This window comes from Equus quagga, chromosome 11, assembly GCF_021613505.1.
Source record: "Equus quagga isolate Etosha38 chromosome 11, UCLA_HA_Equagga_1.0, whole genome shotgun sequence".
Classification (NCBI taxonomy): Eukaryota; Metazoa; Chordata; class Mammalia; order Perissodactyla; family Equidae; genus Equus; species Equus quagga.
This window is the reverse complement of record NC_060277.1, coordinates 94,930,533-94,954,354: the sequence shown is the minus strand read 5'-3', so window position 1 is coordinate 94,954,354 and position 23,822 is coordinate 94,930,533.

Below are 23,822 nucleotides of genomic sequence, written 5' to 3'. Positions count from 1 at the left end.
GAGCATTGTCCCTGAACGATCCAGAGGGACCGTAATGCTTTAAACATGTTCAGAGCAGCCAAACACTGGGCAGAATTGTTACCCTGCAGCCGTGCCACCTAGGGACGAGATGCGGCTCATAAGGCTCTCCAGACTTCTGCCAGCAGGAAGGGGGAAAAAATAGAGAAAGGGAGGCCTAGAAAGCCTCACTGAGAATGTGAGATGCCCAAAAATTATTCTATCCCACATAAAAATAAATAACCAACCAACCAAACTTAAGGGCCTAAAAGGGAGTTAAAACTAGAAAAGGAAATTCAGAAAAAAATCCTCATTACAGATAGATACCAAGACCCTAAAAGGAGAAGTGACTTATCCAGGATCCAAACTGCAAATATTAGCATCCAGAGTATTATGCTAAGTTGTAGTAGGGGCTAAAGCACAGAGACAACACACCTCTGTCCTCTGAAGAAGGTGCCGTTTTCTCCACTTGTAGCAGCGAGAGCCGTTTTTCCAAGGCTAGTACAGAGAAGCAGGGCTGGAGAAAAGGAAGATAGAAATCATATCCACTAGGACATCATCAGAATGTTGGACACAGGAGTATAGGATATGAACAATTTACAGGACCATAGGCACAGGCTTAATCAAACTCTCCCATTTTACAACAAATAAACTGAGGCCCAGAGCGATAAAGACATTTACCCACTCACTCACCGGATTGCTGCAGATGGATGTAGGCGCAGCTCTCTTGGCTGCATTAACAGCTGTTAAACTAAAAGTGGTGTAGTTTAGTTCCACTGTCATCCAACACATTGGCAATGCATCGTATACTTTTTGTCTCTGTGTTTTAATACTTTCCTGGAAAGGATTGCTTTTGATATTTTGTGAAGTGGGCATCTGTCAAAACAGGATTAGTCTTCCTTTAAGGCAATAATTGCTGTTTCTAATTCTTAATGCCCAAAGAATAGAAAACCAGCCCTTAACAATAGGAAACTAGGCAAAAGGAACCCAGGGTAATCCCCTCATTGCAAAAATGTGTTATTGATTTAACTAAAATACATTAATTCCCTGAGGTAAAATTACAAATTTATCTTTTCTGTGTGATTACTTCAAAGAATCTCAAAAAATAACCAATATACTAACATCTTCAATGAGTTTTCTTTGTGCAGTATTCATCTATGGAGAATTTTGATGTTTTGGGGGGCAAGAATGGATCTATATTAGACTTCAATAGTTCTCTTTTTCTATTTTATTTTATTATGGGAACTTTTTCATGTTAACAGGTTACTATAGTCTCAAAGCAGATCTAAAAATGAATTTGTTCTCTATTTTAGCACCAATTCACTCTGTTACTTTAGACATTATTATTTCATTCCTGAAATCTGGAAATTATGCATAAAATTATACATATGTTCTCAAGGTAAAGTTTGAACATTGCTAGCAAAATATTTTGAAGAATATTCAAGAAGAATATGACAAGCTGAAGGTAAAGTTATAATACTAGATACAGAAACTAATTTCTTCCATTTGCCATCATAGTTTATATATGATTTGGTAATAGTAAATCATAAAATATGAATAATTTTGTATTTAAGGCGCTAAAACACCCTTAGAGTCTCATTAATTTTCACTGTATCAATTAAGGTGACCAATTCAACCCAGTTTGCCCAGGAAACCCCTCAGTCCCAGGCAAATTGGGGTGGTTGGTCGCTCTATCAATAAAGAGTTACTCTTGTCTTAGTCCATTTGGGCTGATATAACAGAATACCACAGACTGGGTGGCTTATAAACGACAGAAATTTACTTCTCACTGTTCTGGAGGATGGGAAGTCCAAGATCAAAGCACAGAACAATTGTGTTCTGGTGAAGGCCCACTTCCTGGTTCCTAGCCTGTGTCCTCACAGGATGGAAGGGGCTTGGGAGCTCTGTGGGGTCTCTTTTGTAAGAGCATTAATCCCATTCATGAGGGCTCCACCTTCATGACTAAGCGCCTCCCAAATGCCACACCTCCTAAAACCATCATCTTGGGGATTAGGATTTCAACATCTGAATTTTTCAGACCCACAGCATCTCTCTTTCACTAAGGAGAGACAAGTAGAAAGAAATTAAATTGGCCTGAATAAAGAGACAACTGCATGAGTTTAGGCTCTAGGCAACATATTATAACCTCTCTCCCACATCTAAATGAGAAATCTTTCAAAATACCCATTACATAATAAAAAAAAAATACCCATTACAAATTGATTAGTGCCTATATGTCCAGATGAATTACCAACCAAAGAAGTTTTCATTCGTATTTGGTTTTGACCAACACACACCCAATCCACATAAAGGAGTTGGTAATAAATTCTATCGTTGTCATTACAGAAACACTTTGAGTAAATAGCAGCTTTTCCACTACTCAAAACCCAATTAAACAAATAGTTGGCTAATCCAGAGAGGTATAAAGCATTACTTTGGAATTGAATATTTATGTCAACATATTTTCCAACAGTATGAAAACATGGTTGAGTGGATAGATCCATTTGATATGTTTAAATCCAATTAAATACACGCCTTTATTAAATGCTCATTTTTCCATTTATGTTTCTATACATTTAGCCTGTTAATGATGTGTGAAATTGGGAACTAAACTTCATAAAAATTCATTATTAAGGAATGTAGCAATTGTATGTTGGGGGTAGAGGTCATAAAGCTGAAAAGAGAGCAAGGACTCGAATTATGGTAGGAAAAAGTAAGAAAGAGACATTCGAGAATGTTCCTTTAGCACAGGGGTTCTCAAATTTGGCTGCACCTCAGGATCACCTGGGGAGATTTAAAAGTTCTAATGCTCAGATCACATTACAGATCAATTAAATCAAGGTTTTTGAAGGTTGAGACCCAGGCATCAATATATTTTAAAGATTCCCAAGTAATGACAACATACAGCCAAGTTTAGGAATCTACTGCTTTAGTAGCTTCAGGCAAGTGCTTTTGTATTTGTTTGTTTGCTCCCCATATTACTAATTTTTAATAATTCCATAAGAATTAATGATGGCTTATAGAAAAATAAGAACCTCCTCCATGTCGCTCCCAAATGCTTGTGAAGAGAGTTTCATTTTACAGAATTGTAGAGAACTGCTTCCAGAAAACACAGCTGAATAAAAACTGTAAGACAAATACTAAAAAGTATTTCACAAAACTCTGCAAACTTACTTCCACCTAAGTCTAGTAAAATCTCTTTCAGGTGCTTAATCAAATATTTTCCCAAGGTGTTAGGCTCCTGTAATGAGCCTCTATGACGAAAATTTGCCATATTATTTTAGCCTCTGCTTAATTGCAGGAACAACTAAGTAAATTTTTCCTTAAACAAATATCATATTGTTTTACTGTTTCCAAAATGCACACTTTATATTTCTTTAATAGTTAATCAGGCATCACATGTAAGTTCAAATAAAAAAATATTAGCACTAGAAGAAATCATAGGAATCAACTGATTGGGACCTCTTGTTTAAGAGATGCCGGAGCTAACGTCCAGAAAGGTTAGTCAAGCCCGCCTGGAACTCAGATCTCCTGTCTATCTATATGTAGCATCTCTGCCAGATGGAAACATCAGAATTGAAGAAAGCATCGCATAATTTTTTTTTTAAGTTTACATTGTGTCAAATAATATACTATTTCTCTATAAAAATAACGTAATTCCAAAAATACCTTTTATGGACATTAAGCAATGTTGTACCATAATTACATATTTAGCCTTTCACAAAAGCAAATGGATACCAGATAATGGTATTATTTTCTGAGTATGCAATAGATATTGGTAGCCCCAGGGAATCCCTACCACCAGGACTAATGCCTTTCTGTAGTCTCTCTCACATTTATTCTCGGCTTGGCCGTGTGACTTGATTTGACCAATGGAATATCAGCAAGCATGACACAAATAAGGGTTTAACAAATGCTTACACATTGGGGCTCATCCCCTTGGAATGCTCCCTCTAGGAAGCCAGCTACCATGTCAGAATTTCATTTATCCTGAGGTCTCATGCTGTGAGGAAGTCTAAGCTAGCTTCATGGAGAAGCCTCATGAAGGAAAACTGAGGAACCCAGCCAACAGCCATAACTGAAGCTCCAGACATATGGCTCTGCTCAAGCCATTCCACCTAATTCCCTGTCATTCAAGCCACCCAGTTGAGGCCCCACATATCATGGAGCAGAGATAAGCCATCCCCAGTATTCTGAATCTGAAATTCTGACCCACAGAATTATGAACAAATAAAACGGTTATTGTTTTAAGCCAGTAGGTTTTGGGGTAGTTTTTCATATGGCAGTGGATAAGCAAAACGGAGTATTTAAGATGGAAGAGTCTATTATTTGCTCAGTGACAAGAGCTGATTTAAGGCTAGTCCATTAGCATCCCACCAAACTTTTGACCAGGATTTTAGTCATTTTAACACGGAAATGGATCTCCACAGAAGTCCTGGTCCAAGAACCAAGACAACGCACCAACGCTTCCAAACGTAAAACCAATGTCTTCCCTCTTCAGAGATGTCAGTGAGTAAAGCCCATGTATGTTCACAGCTCCTCTCTGCCTCTTCAAAATGAGGACCAAGCAGTAACTTCAACCTGGAGAGGAAGGCCATCTCCTGCTCTTCTCTAGAGCATGCTGGGATGCCCAGGTAACTTCTTATCTTTGAGATTCCATTCCTTTGACTTCGTCTTTAAGTTCCTCATTCCAGGGACATTAACAACTTCTGTATAAATATTTGTGGTTACAGTAAGTATCACACAGATCAAGAGTTTCACTGAAAGGTGATCGATTTTCGATGTAGATAAGCAATGTTCTCCTTCACCAAGGAACTGTAAGGCCTTTACAATGATGGCCTTTAAGATGGTCATGATTATCAGACAGCTCTTAGTTATAACGTTTAAGTTTTTAAGTCATTAAGACCCTTGAATGTTGTCCATTCATTCCAGACATATTTCTTCACAATGCCATACATTAAATGCTATACTCTTATATGGCCTTTAATCGATAAATACTTTTAAGATTTTTGCTGTTTATATATATATCCCCTGAAGTGTCTTGTTCGATATTTGTGTATCACAACAATGTTGGTTTCTCCGACTTACTACGTGCCTGAGATCATTCTCATATGTGTGACTCATTCCCCTTCTCATTTATTCTTTTACACATCCACATGTCACCATCTTTCTGAAGAGGATTAGAGAGTTTCTAGAATACATTTGCAGTGAGGTCACGCAAAAAGGAAAAGAAGACAGTGTCTCTGACATACTTCACTATCTGATGAGCTAACCACACTTAGAAGTTTTAGTGAAGAACTCTGTGTGTATGTGTTTATGTATTAGTCATACTGGTACATAGACTGTCCTACTCACCAAAACTTCTCTTTGAAATTTAAATTACGAGTCACCTAATAAAAACTACAAGTCAATTTATGCTAATTTTTAAAGTGTGCATACACAACATAATCCTCATGCATGTGACATACATACACACATACACTAGAAGAAGTTTAACAATAACAACTATTCTTGACTGAGCTTTGCATTCACAATCTCATTTAACACTTGTCACAACCCTGCAAGGTATTATTATCCTCATTTTACAATTTGAGGAAACTGGGGCTCAATTGGAGTGAATTAACTGACTTGTGGTCTAAAATGGTGGAATCATTAATTTGTACCCAGTGTACTTGCTCTTTCAACTGTGTCACATGAAGTCAAAAATGGTTGGAAAGAGTTACGTAAAACCTAAACACAGGCAACACATTTTGATGAACTCTTGCTCGTGGGGTTTATCTAAGGTGAGAATCCAGGCATAAGAAATCTGAATGTACAGGGTACTAGAATAACACACAGGAGTCAGAATATACACTCAGGACTAGGGAGGGACACACTTTTACGACCAAGAGCTATCTTCCCATTACCCAAAACCCAAAGCATTCAATCCTCTGTGCGCAGAGATGTTCTCTTAACTTGCCACTCCCTTAGCCTAAAACTCTATCAGTCAACACCAGGGATGAGCTTAGTAAGTTCCAAGGCCAGAGGACCTCACTCCTGCATCTGTCCAATTAGATGTCACACTAACTCCTACTTTCTATCAAAATTATCTCTCCTCATAATGCTCAGAGAAGAAGAAAGGAAGAGAAGGATGAAGAGAAGATGGTAATGGATGGTAATGATGGCTGGGACATAGTTACACAAAACATGTTCAAGAGTTATCACTTGGAAGTATTTTATCCAGTCTCATCATAAAAACACGTTGTGAAGATTTCTACTTATCATTTCCAATACTCTAGAAGCAGTAGTTCGAGGTCAACATCTAATCTGAAGTCTTATATATATATTTATTAGTGTTTCTCTAATTTTAATGTGCATGCATATAACTGGGGATCTTGTCAAAAATGCAGATTCTGGGTTTCCAGTAGGTCTGGGTTGAGAGCCCAAGATTCTGCATTTCTAACAAGCTCCCAAATGATGCTGAGATTGCTGATCCCTGGACCATACTTTGAGTAGCAAGATTATAGATGAGTTCAATCCATCAGCCATTTGATATATGCCCTAGACTTAATGTCTTGTCTGTAAGCCAGTCTCAATAGATTTAATACAGATTTGACTGGGTGAAAAATACAGCAGGAAAGGTGGCATCCTTGAATCCCATTAGAACTGTCCTGCTCAAAGCAAGTGAAGCAAGAGCACTGATTAAGTAAGGCCTTGAAAGAAAGTGTCTCTTTGTTCTAGTCAAGAGTGGAAAACAGAATGAAGTCTGGAAACTAAAGGAATCGACCACTTTGTCTCAAGTTACTCCTGGCCTCAATGCATTACATTAGTACAAACCATGAAAAGTTCACCACTAATCAGACTCATTGGAGAGGATGAAAACTGCCCGTCCAACATTGTCTATCATATTAGCTGACAGCACTAAAAAGTATGCCACCATTTACATATGAGCATTCACCTATAAAATTCTTCCTAAGTTCTCTCCAAGTACCATTTCTTTATTCAGTGAGCCACACAATGGCTGAAGTTTGAAAAAAATAACAATGACTCTGTGAAATTATGTCCTATTCCACACTCAACTAAACCAGCTCGGATCGATTGCTTTCATTATTGTTATTGACGTCATTATTCTTTGTTTTCAAGAAACTCACATATGAGTTGGAATTAGGAACCAATCAAGACGTATTTATTAAGCTGCTAACAAATGCCTACTATGGAATCAGTCACTATTAGGAACACAAAATGAGGAAGTACATGAAGGCAGAACGTCAGAGAAGGAAATTAAAATATACAAAACAATGCTTTTGCCCAACTGCAGTTCTCATCACCCATAATCATGGTAAGTAGTCATAATAATTATTACCTTTGCTGGTATTATGATAAGGAAATTGATTTGAGCCAAGAGACAAAAAGGAGCATGTCTCTTCAAGTAAAGCCTTTCCACCCTCTTGAAATTTTCTCCCACACTCAACAAAAACTTCAGAAAACCATCCATGACCCTTTGGCCCAATTTCACCAAGTCAGCTCCTATGACTGGCCTCACACCCTTCTCAAGCATCCAGGCATTACCACATGGTCTCCCCTAGTGAGGCCCCAGCTTGTTTTTCCAGAAGGCGGCAGTCATTACATGAATGGCAGGTTTGCAATGCAAGCTGCCTTAATGTGGGGCTTTGTAGACATCACGCCTGGGCTGTCATTAGTGTCCTCTCAGAATAATAATCAGCTGGCTGACCAAAAAAGGGCATTCCAAGAAAACTCATTCATTCAAGTGTTTGGGGAAGCCATGGAAAATCTAAATTTATTTACCTTTTAGTTATTCAAAGGTCTAACATACACACAAGTATAATAGTCATCTAAAAGTTTATGAACTATACCTGCTAAGGTGCTAAGAGTTGGGAGAGTTTAGACACCTATGGGTGGGCAGCATCTTTAATCATTCCTGCATGTACAGGGTACTGAGCCACTGGTAAGAGACTTAATTGTGGAGACAGGAAATGAGTGGTTCCATTTCTCACTCTGTCCCTTCTTCCCTCTACAATGTCAGGTGGTTAGAAGGTTCTGGAAGAGACTTCTCTACAGGAGACAAGCCATCCTCTGTCTTCCTCCTCTGCTCCCACCTCTAGCATGAATGACCCTAAACCAATATGGCCCAAGGGAGAAGATGACAGCGCTCAAGTCTTCTCTCTTCCACCCAGAGGTTAGAGTGACCAGAACCGGGTTCTGTGTCAGATCACATTGGGGCTGCCTTTGAATAGCAGATGTCCAGAGTCAGTTCTCTCCCCCATCACAAGAAGCAGAGAAAGAAATCAGCTCCCCACCCCAGTGACAAGCACAGGCCTGCTAACTATTTTTACAGCAGGCAAAGAGTTAAAACCACAGCCTCCAGAAAGGCGCCTGTGGAGTCTTCAGGCAGCTGGCAGAGGAAGCTGGGAGCCTGCACCTCTGGGGAAGCCGGAGACCCATCTAGGGGTCCAGATATTGGGCAGGCTGAATGAGAGGGACCCCCAGACAGCTGAAGTGGAGGAAGAATGGAGGATGGAGCCCAGGGCTGGGAGTTCAAGGCTTTGATACACAAATATGTTTTTCCAGTATCTTCCTGTTGTGCTTGGAATTGGATCTGCCCCACCTCGCCGCACCAAGAGTGTGTAAGAGGGAGAATTCAGAGCTGACTCCCATAATCCTTTAGAAGTAAAACTTTCTAAGTGGTCTCTGCTACGCTTAAAGGATCCAAACAACACCTGGAAGGCGCTGCTGTGCTTGTTTGGCTCTCACATCAGCGGGAAGCTTGGGAGCCTCTCGGATATTCACTTCCGGCCCCCCGCCTTTGTTTTGGTGCCTCCAAGTGACCTCTGACATTTATAGATTTATATAAAATCGCCTCGATATAAAAGCACCTCCAGCGCTGCTTCTCTTGGCGGCTCCTCATCTACTCTCCTCTGTAGTCAGCCCCGGCTCAACGTTTCTTTGCGGGGAGGGAAAGGGGCATGTCATCTCTTGCTGTCAGCAGTGGAGACGGGAAGGGGATGTTAAGAGAAGGTGAAGAGGAAGCTAAAACTGCAGGAAGCAATCATGTTACCTCAGTTTCCCCAGACCCACTCAAACCTGGAAGAAACAGGATCCATTCACAGAAAAAGTACAAAGATGGGTTTAGGTCAGGCAGTAGACAAAAAGCTCCAGTTCCTGCCCTCACACTTATCCCTTTTCTAAGTGCTGGCTCCCTTTACAAGACAACTTGTCAGAGTTTATTTCCATATTGGCGCCTGTGTCTTCAAGGTACCCAAAGTATCTTGTGTATCTTTCAACAGATCAAAAGGCAGAAAGAAAAATGTTCTTGGATCAACTCCTAGAAAAACCTTAAACCAGATTTTCCTGGGATATTTCAGGCCAGTCCATGCCTGTTATTCCACACTGTGGCAGCTTTCTTTTAAAATATGGATTAAACAATGTGATGAATGAAAAGATTAAAAGTTCACAATTCCAGCAGCACTGGTTTCTAAATTGCTGGGTTATCCACTTAAAAACTTCTGTGGACTTATATCGTCCTCTCTGCTCTCTGGGGCCACCGCCTTTCTTACAGGGAAAATGGAGAGCCTGAGCTCTCCAGGCAGAGGGCACCGACGCTTGTCAGGAATGTTGTAAGGGGGACCAGGCATCGATTCCAAAAAGGAGTGGAACCAGGCGGACATTTGGATTTGAGTATTTTCTTGTTACTTGAAAAAGAATTTGAGTTTATAAAGAATATAAAATAATAGATACATGGACGATATTAACTGGGTTTTTAATACCTATAGATGTCTATAGATTGACCAAATTACAAATAAAGTTTCATTAGGACACAGCCACACGCACTTGTTTACATTTTTTCTGCTTTGGGCGACAACAGCAGAGTTGAGTAGTCAAAACAGAGTCTCTCTGGTCCACAAAGCCTAAAATATTTACCATCTGGCCTTTGCAGAAGAAATTTGCCAACCGCATCTGTAGACACTAGAGCAGGAGAAAGTGAGTTGAAATTACACAGGAACAGCCGGGCCTGTCTACATCAACAGCTCTGCCAGGGAAAGGGGACAGATACTAAACCTCCCCCAGAGCTGAGAGAGCTCTCATCCCTTCGCACACCACCCATCGCGAACAGGGCTAATTTGAAGAACAGCTGGATAGTCGGCGTAATAATTCAAAAGACTGAAAAATATCTGCTTCCCCACCCCGTAATTCATGCTTATGGCAAAAATTTAAAATAACATAAAGGACGTATTTTGCTTTTTCACTTTTAAAATTGTAGAGTTTCCCAAACGCTTTTGCAGATGATTGGTCCACCGTTGCTTACCAAGAAGTAATGCTGTTCTTTGCAAAACGCCGGTTTGAACAGAGCAGGAAGGAGGGCGGTGGTGACTCACAGTCTTGGGTTTCCCCAGAGCCGGCCGCGGGGCAGGATGGGCGGGGGCGGTCTTTAGCCTTTGCTGGATCTGAAGGGCAAGAGCGCCCCCTGCTGACCAGAGAGGCAATTTGGGCCTGGAATCATCTTTCCTGCTCAGGGCTCTCATGTTGGTCAAGAAATCAATATCCGCACAGCCTCCTGAGAGAATGAAGGAATACCAAACATTCACAATTCATGCCCAAGGCATGGCAGCAACTTTAAATCTCAGGAGTTTGTATAGCATGTATGGTAGCAAAGAACGACCACCAAAACAGACTCACGAGCTTCTCACTTCTCTCCCCGAAGCCCCCTTCCCCACTAAAAATCAAAATAAAACCGCAGCCTTCTACAACAGCTCATTGAACACAAATTCCCTTAACAATGAACAAAGAACTTAATTCCTCATTTGAAATAGATACTGGCCAAGGATTTTGTTCGAAATAGGTTGAACCATATGAAATTGCTGATATTCCACTTGTTTGACCCACCCACAAAAAGAGCAATTTCATAGGGTTCAGCCTAAATATAATTGAGTCCATCAACAACTGACAAAGGTAGACTAGAGAGCCTGGAGGTGTGAAGTTGGGGGCAGGCTTCTCTTCTTGACTGACAGGCACAGTGGTTGGAGGTTGGGGATACAGGACCCAAACCCCGGGGCCTCACAACTTTCCCAGGGGCATCCTCAGAACTCCTCTGACCAATGAAAGTAGAGGCTGGGATCTTAAGGTATCTTCTTGTCATTTAGGCAACTCTGCTCCCCGTGATGCATAAACATTTTTTAAATTAGTTTTTTTTTTTTAACACAAGTGTTCTAATAAACAAGCTTCAGGGAAGAAGAAACTTTAAAATCGTGATCTCACTCTCTGAGGTCCTACAGAACAGTAAGGCTTGCTCATGGGTGGAGTAGAACCGCCACTGACTGTAGCTGTGGGACCGCAGTGGTGGCTATGCTACGGGGACCAGTAGCAGTGAGGACTGCGTCCAGGATAGACACAGATGGTATCAAAGATCAAGTGTTAAGAGGGCAGGGACTTCTGATTTGAAAGTGGGAGAATCTGGGAAGCAAAACATTTAAAAGATCTGAGTACTAAACAAATTAATGTGGAGACTCATTCATGCATCTGAGTTTTGCAGTAAAGTCGATGTGAATCTGAATTTCACGACCACGGTGGCCTAGATATAAGCAGCCCTATCCATTTTTCAGGAGTGTCAGCTACAAGAGTGACAAAAACTGTGAGTTATAAGAAGACTTTGAAATAAAACAACCATGAGAGAAGAAAGGTGGGACAGCAACTCAGTGACGCGATAGTCTTAAAAGAGATTGGCAGGACCTCAAAGGAAAATTCTAAGTAGACTTATTTGAAAGGTCAAGTCAAGAGAGTATATGGGTGCTCATACCCTGAGCTAGTCCAATACTTCGATACATTCCTTAAAACGTGCATGATGATTTAAGGCAAGGGTCTCTAGGTTAACAACAAAGAATCATGGCTTTGGATTTCTTGGATTTGAAAACACTGTCGTCAAATGCCATCCTCCAGGACACTGACACTGAATACAGTAAAAGCCTGAATTATACCCTTCGCCCAGAACATCAAGCTCCCCCAGGAGAGTCCAGTGTGTAACTTAAGGATGGGAACCACTAGGCTGAAGAGTTTCTCTTTCATCTAATTATAATTCACTATAAGCTTGGGGACTTTAAGTACAAAAAAAAAAAAATCCCACAGCTGTACAGTATATTCATTTCAAGAACAAAGCAGAAAGCCAATCATCCAGCAGAGGGAGCAAGAGGTAAATAAATATTTTTTTAAGCTATAACATGAAATCTTAAGACTTTAGCGACCAAATGATTTATTTTGTATGCAATGACGTTATTTCCTGAAAGGTAAAGAAACTTGGTCACAGTAACACAGAGGACCACCCTACATCTCTTGACTCTAGGTCCCTGATCTTTCCCAGGATGAAGCTGATGTGGAATGACTTTTTAATGTTCATTTACCTACAGAAACATGCATTCAAATTCCTTATTGAGATCAAGAAATATGGTAAAATATATTTTAATTGGTAGTAGACAACATAAAAACAGGAAGGACTTCTAAGGAAAATGCAAAGACATTTCTTCCTCTTTAAAACAGATCAAATGGACCCCTCATTTTCATTCATTCCTTCATTCACTTACTACCATCAACTGTGTGCCTACTATGTTAGACACTGTTGCCGGACCTCACCTAACATCACTTTATAGCTCTGTATTGAAGTTTGGGATGTTTCGGCCTCTTCTTCAGGTAGCCCGTTTCGTGGGATACAACACTGAGTATTATGGTACTGTGTTTCCTCATCTGGCTGTTGGTGTACACTCGTGGCTGTTGGTGTACACTTGTACACTTGTATTTAGAGTGGGTAAGATGGACAGAACATTTCCGGATGAGCTTTCCAGAGTCACTGCACCTCATAGGTTTACTTATTCAACACACATTTGTTGACAAAGGTCCAGTCCTCAAACTTTAGGCTTCAGAAATTTGATTTTATCAGTCCACTCAGGGTTGATCAGGAGCTAAGGGAAACGAATCATATAAACCTCATTAACAGCCCCATTCGTTTACAGTGGAAGTCTCATTGTTGCCTTTGGTTTACCTTTATCCAGTCCACTTTTGTTTCATGACCAATGTGCCTACAAGCTAAATTAGATATCAGAACATTGTCTGGTGATCATGGAACAAAGGCAAAGGCTGTGAATAGGCTTGAAAGGCGTTTGTCTAAGCAATAGGAAAGCAGCATCAGTACCAAATAGCAATCTGCTGTGATGAAAATACCGTCTCTGCCAGATGGCTTCTGTTGCACAGTATTCTATTGTCTGCTCCAGACCCCACCTATTTCCCCCCATTCACAGGTGCTGCCATGGACTCCACTTGCCAGCCCTATGCTAGCCTCCCTACCAGACCGAATTCTCGAGGGGACAAAAGGCTTCTTCGTATTTGTCCCCGGATGACACTAGGCTCCCAGAACTTCTAAGGATCTGACGGGTGAATGGGAGGGTAGATGAGCGGGTAGGTGCATGAATGAAAGGCAACTCCAGTTTCCCGGACTCTGCCTGGGTTATCAGAAGCCTAAGCTTCAGACCCCATTTGGGAGGTGTTAGGGGTCTTATTCCAAATCATCACTAGTTTGTTCTTTAGCTTTATTTTAATTTCTTTGCTTTCAAAACTGAGTGTGTTACCACTGATACTACTTTCCCTTCTCAAATAATGATTGTAAAGAAAAAAGAAACATTTGAAAGAGTGGTGTATCAGTTATTCTAATTTAAAATCAGCATTTATAAAGCATGGTCTATAGGTCTCTTTTTAAAGATATAAGGAACTGCTCCAGGGACAAAGTCCAATGGCTTCCCATGTTACACAGAGTAAACCATTGCTATTGATCTCTGACCTCCTCTGCCATCACTCTCCCTTCCATCCCTCAGCAACAGCTCTGGGGCCCCCGCTGCTCCACCCACACTCACACCTCTGGACCTTTGTACCTAGAAGGTGCCCCACCCCAGACTAGTGTAGGGCTCTTCCCTCTCCCTCAACTTCCAGTTTTCACTCAAATATCACTCTCACTCTCACAGTGAGGCCAATCCTAACTGCTCTAGATACAGTACACCCACCCAACCCCAACTCCAGGCCCCTTCATTTGTCCCAAACCACAGATCATCCTCTGACATACTCTCCTCTCCTACAACAGGGCCTGGCACACACTTATAATATTTATAGATATTTGTGAATAAATAAATGAGTGAACAAATGAATGGAACATCAAACAGCCTATAAGGCTCACACTGAACGATAGCAGTCCCTGGCCCCCCCACTCGTGAATCTTCCCCTCCAAAATCTTTTAACTATTTCTGGTATTAACATGCGTATTTCTAAAGAACATGCTTATACTGCTATTTCTGGATTATTCAATTTGTGACGTTAAACACCTAAATTCCTATTGTAGAAGATGACGACACAAGATTCTTATACCACCCCACACCTCGAGCTCCCATTTCTTCCCCTTTCCAGTATAATTATAACTCATTATTTTATAACTTACTTATATCTTTTTTGTCTGTATCCCTCTGCTAGAATGAAACTCCACAAACAGAAATTTTTGTCTGTTTTGCCCGCTGAATCATCCTCGTGGCCTAGAACAGTGTCACACACATACTCAGCACTGCATAAATATTTATGGAATGAATGAATGAATTATCAGATATACAGTATGTGACTTACCCAAAAGTCATTCATTATTGCCTTCTTGGGGCACACTGGCTATCCCCTACATCCCTTCTCGTGGTTGCCTGGCTGGTCTACTCTCCCCTGAATGCTGCAATGGCGTGTGATCATGTCCAGGTGACCCTCAGTGACTCATTTTCATCCAGTTTTAGTTGGAAATCCCTCCTCTATATGCCCAAACTTTGCATTAACACTCACACTGATTTATAATTACTGATTTATTAATCAGCTTCTCCAGCTACGCTGCAGCCTCCTCGGCATCATGGAGTGTCTTGGTCATCTCTGAACCCCACCATCTATCACAGCATTGGACCTATTGTAACAGATTTTCAAGAAGTTCTGAATGAAAAACACACAGCCCCGCTTGTCACTTTGGAAAATGACTTCTTCCTGTCCCAAGTGAGCCCTTCTGACAAGGCACTCTCACTATTTACAGAAATAAAGTAGGAATCAACTGCTTTTCTTTTCACTTTTCACTTCCCCATGTGAATTCATTCCAGATTATTTCATTCACTTTATTTTTTCAACCATTTAGTTATTTCTACCCACTTCCCTTGTTCAAATCTGCCTCAAAAATAAAAGTACATTTCAACGAACAGAGTTAAACGTCAGAGCATCATGGCTTCTTTCAAAGTTAGAACTGTCACCTTACAAAACATCTGATTTAACATTGCTTGACAAAATTGAGTATTCAGAACTAAAATGTACAACCAGTCGAACACCTCCCTACGTCACTACTCCCGTTACGTTCTAGCAGCACATCAGAATCACCTGGAGGATTTAAGGGAGGATTCAAAGGAGGATTTAAGACACAGATTGCTGGGCTCTCATCCCCTGGGTCAGAGGATTCCGGGGGTCAGGAGCAGAACCTGAGAATTTGTATTTATAACAAGTTCCCAGGTGGTGCTGAGGCTGCCCACCTGGGGACCACTCGTTGAGAACCCTTGCTTCCCCATCACTCTCTGGGAGGGCTCAGGCACTAAGCTGATGCACCTGTGAATGGGTTAAGACTCCCACCCCACAACCACCAGCCAAGCTAACCAACTGTTGAGTCCATGATTACAGCACCTCTCAAACTTTAATAGGAGCCAAAATCACCTGAGGATCTTCTGAAAATGCAGAATCTGGTTCAGCAGATGTGAGGTGGGCCAGAGATCTGCATTTCTAACTGGCTGCCGGGCGATGTCCATGTTGTCGGTCCACGGACCAAACTGTGAGTTTAAGTGACTACAAATTATACCAGGTAGATTAGTATAAAATTAAATGACTTTCTTAGGTCTCCAAGCTTTGAGTTGATTCAAAGCATTTGATTTCAGATCTGAGCACTGAAACTACCAATATTCACTCACACTTTGTTAAAAATTTTGTTTCACCCATATAAAAATTCCACCATGAATGGGCCCAGCTGACTCATTGTCCTGCCCAGACTACCCCAGCTCTGTTCAAACAGTGCAGATAATAGTAAACCTGGCAGAGATGGTTGGGAGGGTGGGGCTGTTTACACAAGGTGATTTAGAAACTTACTCTTTGTCCTGTGGTGAACGTGTTTTGTTACATAGTTACAGCATTCAGCCTTCCTGGACAGCTGGTTTAGAGCACCATTATCTCATGCATTATTGAGTCCAATTCCATGAACGTCTGTGTTATCTCTTTTTTATTTCCTGGGCTATAGAGATTGTGGTGATGGGGAAGTGAAAGAGAACTCCTCCCAAAACCTACCTTATCCACCTACTTCCTTATAGCTACAGGTGAATATTAAGTTCACACTGAGGAGAGGGCAGGACCAGCTACAAAATTCACAGGGCCCAGTGCAGAATGAAAATGCAGGATGCCTTGTTCAAAAATTACTAAGAATTCCAACAGTGCAACAGCAGAGCATTAAACCATGCACCAGGCCCTTCTGAGATCATATGCCCGTGAAGTCAACCCCAGGGGAGGGACTCTAACATAATGAAAAACTGATGAATTAGAAAACTAAGCCAACCCCCTCACACTCTTCCCTTCTTTCTCCTTCTCAAAACATATGTCAGAAAAGAATAACTATGATGAGAATGGTGGTGTCATTTATTACATTGTCGAATAAGAAAGCGTCCCTGTCTCATCCTTGGCCTGACTTTTCTTTATTTTTTGTGAAATATCTCAACTTTCTGATTAAGAAAAACCTAACTGGCTGCCACTGATTCCAACAAGGACTAAACTGAACTCTACACCTTTGATCTGATGATGATAAGATGGTTTATCCAATCTATGACAAGGAAATGTACAGCACAAATATGATTAGAGGAAAGGGTGTGTAATCTCAAACAACAAGCTTTCCAAGTCATCAGGCAGCACATCACAAACTTAATGATTCACCAAGGGTCTTGTTAAAATGCAGACCCTGATTCAGGAGGTGGGTATGAGACCCAGGGGGCACCTACATCGTGAGGCCAAGGACCACACTTTGAGTAGTTGAGCTCTAGAATTGCCCTGTGCATTATTAAGGTAGCCACTGGCCACATGGATTTATTGAGCACTTGGACGTGGCTTGTCCAAATGGAGATGCACTGTGTGTAAAATGCATGCTGCATTTCAAGGATGGTCCAAAAAAAATTAAAATATCTCATTGATAATTTTATATTGATTATATGTTTTGGATATATTGGCTTAAATAAAATATATTATTGAAGTTAATTTCACCTGTTTGTTTTTCCTTTTTCATGTGGCTCCTAGAAAATTTAAAACTACATACGCAACTCACTGTTAGCGCTCTTCTAGTTGGAACTTCATTGACCATCCTCTCCACTTGATGATGAACTCCTTGGGGTGGGAGGGTAGGACTAGCCCTGGACATCACCCAGGTAGGGAACAACTTGATATCTGAATTCATCTCTCAAGGTCCCACCATTCAAAGTTTGCTTCTCTGGCTCCCTCCACCCCAGTACACACACGTACGCACACACACTCACACACACACATTCACACACAGCCACACATGGGAGTGGAGTAGACTTGAGGACAGGACCTTGTCTTATGCATCATTATTCCTCAGTGCCCAGCACAGTCCATTATCTAGGTAATCCATGAATATCTGATGTGCTCTATGTAAATCATTCATGGCTCCTCCCATTTTTAATACCTCCAGGTCGCTGTGTATATTTCAAAGTTATCATATGCTTTCTCAATTATATTTTCCTGCAGAAGGTTGTCCTTCAGCTTATCTAGTACTAGCTACATGGGCTCAATCAACATCAATGACACAATGCTACTAGTGCATATCAAATGGTAAATATCAGTGGCCCTTTCCCAGTCACCAAGTTCACAATTCTCGCACTTCTATGATCGTTGCTGCTACTAGTAGCTACAACTCACTGAGTGCTTCCTCCACGTCAGGTGTTGTTCTAAGCACTTCAAACACGTCATTTCACTTAATCCTCACTACAATGCTATGCTGGGTGTCATTACCATCCCCACTTTACATATGAGGAACGTGAGGCTCAGAGAGCTTAAGAACCTTGCCCGCATTCACACAGCAAGCAAGTGGCAGAGACAGCATTCAAATCAATATCTCCAAAGTCCGTGCTCTCAATCCTTGGTATCTATAACACTAGCAGCGAGTTCAGGATCGCCAGTGCAGCCAAGAGGCAAAAGAGATGTTGGGTGGTTTCGAACAGTGCTTTTTAACATCTCCACCAAGGCAAAGATATTCTTTAATTCCTTTTCTGAGTCTATTTTTTAAGTGCATATATTTCTCAATAAATGATAAAAATGTCATCAGCCTTTTTTCCTCCAACTCAGGGAACATGTAAATCTGACATTTCTTTTATATCAGAATGTTGTGAACACGTGGATACACACATATATGGATTGTATACAAATATGTGTGTACACACATATACTGCATTTCAATTATTAATATGTGGTATATCGAGTAACTCATTGGGCAAATAGGTTTATAAGGAAAAAACAGAAGAATAATTCAAAATCAATTACCAATGAATTGTTTTACAATGAAGGTACAAGTTTCAGAATGATCTTTGAAAGACAGATTTAAATATTTTGAGTCAGTTTCAGATTTGAAGTCATTTTTTTTCTAATGACTATTCTTTCTTCATCAAAAGAGCTGGTTCATTCAAAAAGGAAGATTTTGTGACGGAAGTTTTACTTTGGGGATTATCACCTGTATATATAAATATCTTAGTACAACTTTAAAACACCAATGCTTTGAAATAATATGCAAACTACTTGCTAAATCTATTTTGACAGAACTGTAAAAAGAACAAAGTCTTAAAAGATTTCTTGTAGCTCTACCAGAAGAGATTGCATTCAACTTTCCACGTTAAAAACGTTGGATAAAATTTCTGGAATAGTAAGATGCAAAATGGTGGAGACAAAATGGTCATAATCATTGTGACAAAGCAGATTAAGGATCGTGGCTTTCACATGAGTGCAATAGGTCAGAATAATTGGTTTCCATTTTCACTCTTCGATTAATTGATCATTGCTTCTGGGGTCAGTTTTACTGTATAGATTTTCCACTTTGACAGTGCGCAGGCATTATGTCAGTGACGTCTAGGGGAAAAAGAGGATCTGAATTAGAGATTAAAAACCTGAACTTTGGGGGGCTGGCCCTCTGGCCAAGTGGTTAAGTTCCCGCGCTCTGCTGCAGGCAGCCCAGTGTTTCGTTGGTTCGAATCCTGGGCGTGGACATGGCACTGCTCATCAAACCACGCTGAGGCAGCGTCCCACATGCCACAACTAGAAGGACCCCCAACGAAGAATATACAACTATGTACTGGGGGGCTTGGGGAGAAAAAGGAAAAACTAAAATCTTTAAAAAAAAACAAAAAAACCCCTGAACTTTGGTCGAATGTCATGCTTATTATGTTCAATAAACATAACTGGCGACCAAACACACCACGAAGTCCTGTGCTTTTAACAAGCCACGAGGTAAATCTTTAACAAAGCCTCAGATGACTTAGGAACCAATGAGTCCTGCAGCAGGGAACAAAATGAATTACTGGTGCAGATCAAATTACCCAGAAACACCATGTGTCAACATTAATGTCAGTTCCTTAGAACCAAGATATTGCTCCTTAATTACTCTGACCTCCCAAAACCTATAGTCCTCCTGACAGCTCATTTCACAGAGGTGCATTTGTCTTGAAAAAGTGTTTGTAGCTACCAGCCTGTCCATTCTATCAATGTAAGACTTGGCCGTGAAATTCTGTCATATCTTGCCCTGGGCAGCGACTGTTAAGTATCCCTCAACATACGTGTCAAACACATAAGAAGTTGCTCCAGGCTTTTCCTACCTTTTCATTGCTCAGAAAAGTAGAAAACACCAAACAAGGAGGCCTTTGTAGAATATGAGGCATCAAAAATATTACTTGCATTGTGAGAGCTGAGTGGTAACAACTCGTTATTGAAAAAAATATTAATAACCCCAGTCTCCATTGAGACCTAGTAAGGCCCCGGAAAGGTGTACAGCCCCTGGGGATAAGGCTAGGAAACATATCACAGGGAGAAAATGCAAGCCTGAAGAAAGCTATTCTATCTGCAATCTTTATTGTCACGAGTGAGACTTGTTTCGATGCCATCACTTTTCTAAATCAGGTTAAATGAGGCTTCTCACAGTGGGGTTGTTTCCTCCCGACCCTCTGAGGCCCAAGCCTCATTATCTAAGGATTTATTACCTTATTATATGCTAGCATCCCAGCTCTACGTTTAATACATAACGTGGATCCCAGAGCCTGCAGACCGACCTCACTCATCCAATTCTTTACCTTCAGGGTCCCTGGGGTCTCAGTGTTCTGCTCTCACATCCCATACTTCCTCATCTTTCTCATCCATCCACATTAAAATTCAAATTAAAATCCATGTCAGTATTTCCTCTGCTAGACCACAAGCTCCTTGAGAGCAGTGTCTGACTACCCGGTAAGCATTCAACAATACTTGTTGAAGAATAAATGATTGGTTAATTTACCTGGTTGTTTTTCTATTTTTAAAAGCCAGTTGTCAAAACTTCATTCCATGCTTTGCCAAGCACCTGTTCAGAAAATGTTGATTTTACAGGCAGTTTTCCTAAAACCTGTTCACAACTCCTCCCTCCAAAATCAGGCGTTAGCAAAAGCTTATCGTCTCTGAATCTCTTTCTAGAGCTCTCTCTCTCTCTCTCTCTCTCTCTCTCTCTCCCTTATTTCAAGTTCTATCCTGTGCCCTACAACAAATTTTAAATACAAGCCTATAGAGCTTCTCTTTTAAACAATATTCTGCTTTGTACAGTTTTTTTTAACTTAAATGAGTGCACATTAAAAAGTAATGACATAATACCCAACCGAGCTGAATGTGAACACATCTGCCGTTCGTGTTCTGAAAGACTAATTAATAATACATCTCTTCATCTAGTTTGATGTATCCGTATACTCTGTGCCTTGCTCTAGGAATGTTCTGGGGCCAGTGATCACTGACACATCTTAGACCATCTATTTCAATTTTGTGCTATTAGGAACGAATGAAAGAAGACAGTGAAAGAGTAGACCTTTAGCCCCAGGGTGGAAACTAGAATGTGTGGGCCATATACCTTATATTAGCTTTTTCAGCAGTAATTTAATTGGTGAGCGTTCTGTTTATAGATCAGGGCGGTGTTTACAAGACAGCTTTCCTGGATCAGGCAAACTTACTGAAAATCAATTTAGAGAGCAAACATTATGTTGATTAATCTGAACTTTCTATATTTGCGCTGTTGCTATAGGCAAGTCGTTTAACCTATGAAACACCTCAGCTTTCTTGTTTGTGGCAGAAGAAGAGTCGCTGACACGATTTTCAATATCTCTTCCAGATATGAGAACTTATACTTCTTTGAGTTTAAAAATAAGCATCATGAAAATAAGAACACCTGGTAAATAATTGCCACTTGCTTACTCTTCTTTCAAAAATACTAAGTTTGAGTTGTTCAAATAGCATAAAAACACATCATAAAACTGAATCGCTGATCATTTCTCACCTTAAAATATTGTCCAAAAAGTTCAGTGTTAATTGGTTATAACCATTTCCTTAGCTAAATCCTGGGAAGATTTTCTGGATTCTTCACAAATTGCACTCAAGCATCATAAACACTACATTTTTAGGTTAACACAATAAACGAAATACTGCATTATGTGGTCATGCAGCATCACAGCAGTCTGGAGAAAGACAAAACCTCTAGGCAGCATGAGGTCTACACAAGGCGGCGCTTCCCCCAGTCCCTGTGGTCTGTCCGTGCAGAGGTTTGACCCTGGAGTTTGAAAGACAGAGTGAACTAGAATTATGGTTGTCATTTACACATAAGGGATAATGTGAGAAACGACGAGGTCAGAGGACACCTTTCCAGCCTAGTTCTCTCCACACCAGAGCATTCAACAGTCATCTTCACACAGACCTGCTTCTCTGGGGTCTAATGCGGGCACTGCAAACGCAGCATGTCCACAAACGAACACGTCACATGCCCCTTTGCAGCAACCCCTCCCCAGACCCTCTCCCAGCCCCGCCCCAGGGCCCCCTCGGTAAAATGCACCACCATCACTCCCCAGTCACCCAAGTCAGAACTGTGGGAGCCATCCTTATCTCATCCTATTCCTCACACCCACACCCATTCATTCAACAAAGGAACCCAGGCTGAAGAGCGTGCACATGCTGTACCCAAGAGACAGAAGTGCACAGGGGAGATGAACAGGGTGACCAACTGTCCCGGTTTGCCTGGGACTGTCCCTGTTTCAACACTGAAAGTCTCACATCATGGAAAAATTCTCAGTCTCAGACAAACCAAGACAGTTGGTCACCCTGGAAAGGAGGGGATTTGGGAGCACAGGGACAGTTTTCTGGAAGAAATGATAGCCAGAAGAAGAGAAGGGGACAGAGCGTGCAAAGGCATGGAATAGAGGGATATCAGCAGCACGTGTGACCGAAGTGCAGAGTTTGAGGCAGGGAGGGGCGAGAAGGGGACTCTGGAAGGTTAGGCAGGGCTAGATCTTAGAGAGCCGTGTTTCGGACTTGACCACATAAGTGTCAGGAGTTTTTGAGAGGTGAAATAATCAGATTTGCATCTGTAGGCAGCTGTTTTAAGACTGGACCTTGACATTTAGGAACCATTGATGGCTAGAAGCAGGAGCTAAGCTGTTATTTTTAAATTGTCAATAATTTTTTAACTGTGATTTTAAGGACAGAAGCTAGAATTTGTCTTGGAGACAAATTATTTCCCTGTTTTGGGAAGAATCTGGTTGGGCTCTCTCTTAGTCAAGTTGATATAAAATAAGTACCCACTTGTTGTCTTTGGTGTAACCACAAACTTAGGTGAAATAATCCAGACATGGGGCTGATGGCAGGGGTGAGGAGGGCGACGCAACTTGTCAGGCTTCCCAGTCACAGACTTTGGACATTACATTCAAATGTGGTGTTATCTGGTTCAGTGATCTCCTCTAGGACTGAAAGAAGATATTCATTCCACCAGTCAAAACTGTACCCCAGCCCTGGACTAGTGCACCAGTCCCAGCCTACAGTGCACTAAAATAAGTTAGTGTTTTTTACAAATCTTGTGATTGGTAAAAATATAGCGTATCATGATATTTTTGTGTTGAAAACAGTAATATGTAGGAAATAAAAACACTTTAAACATGATCATTTTGGTTACCCCATTTTGGGGTTTTTTTCATTTAATGTATCAGGAGCCTAGAGAAATGGAAATGGTCTAGAGGCCCCTCAGACTCCAAGAGAACTTGCAAAGGGGTGTGCTTACAGTGTGAATCTGTGACCATCATTTGCAATCCACCACCCCATCGCTATGTACCTCTCTTAATCATATATCATGTCTTTTTGCCTGTTTATGTACTTTATATCAACGGAATTGTCCTGGATATACTCTTCAGTGTCTTGTTTCTTTCACTTGACATTATGCTTTTTAAGATTCATCCATGTCAAGAACGTAGTTTATCCATTTGTATCTGCTGCATAGTATTCCATTGTATGAATATATGTCAACATATTTATTCATTCTACTGTTGATGAACATTTGGGTCATTTCCAGTTTCCTGTGTGTGTGTGTGTGTGTTTTAGTATTATGAAAAATCCTTCTGTGAATATCCTTGTACATGTCTTTGGGTAAATAGATGAAGGGGCTTCTCTGGAATATATACCTAGGAATGGAACTACTGGATGATAGGTAT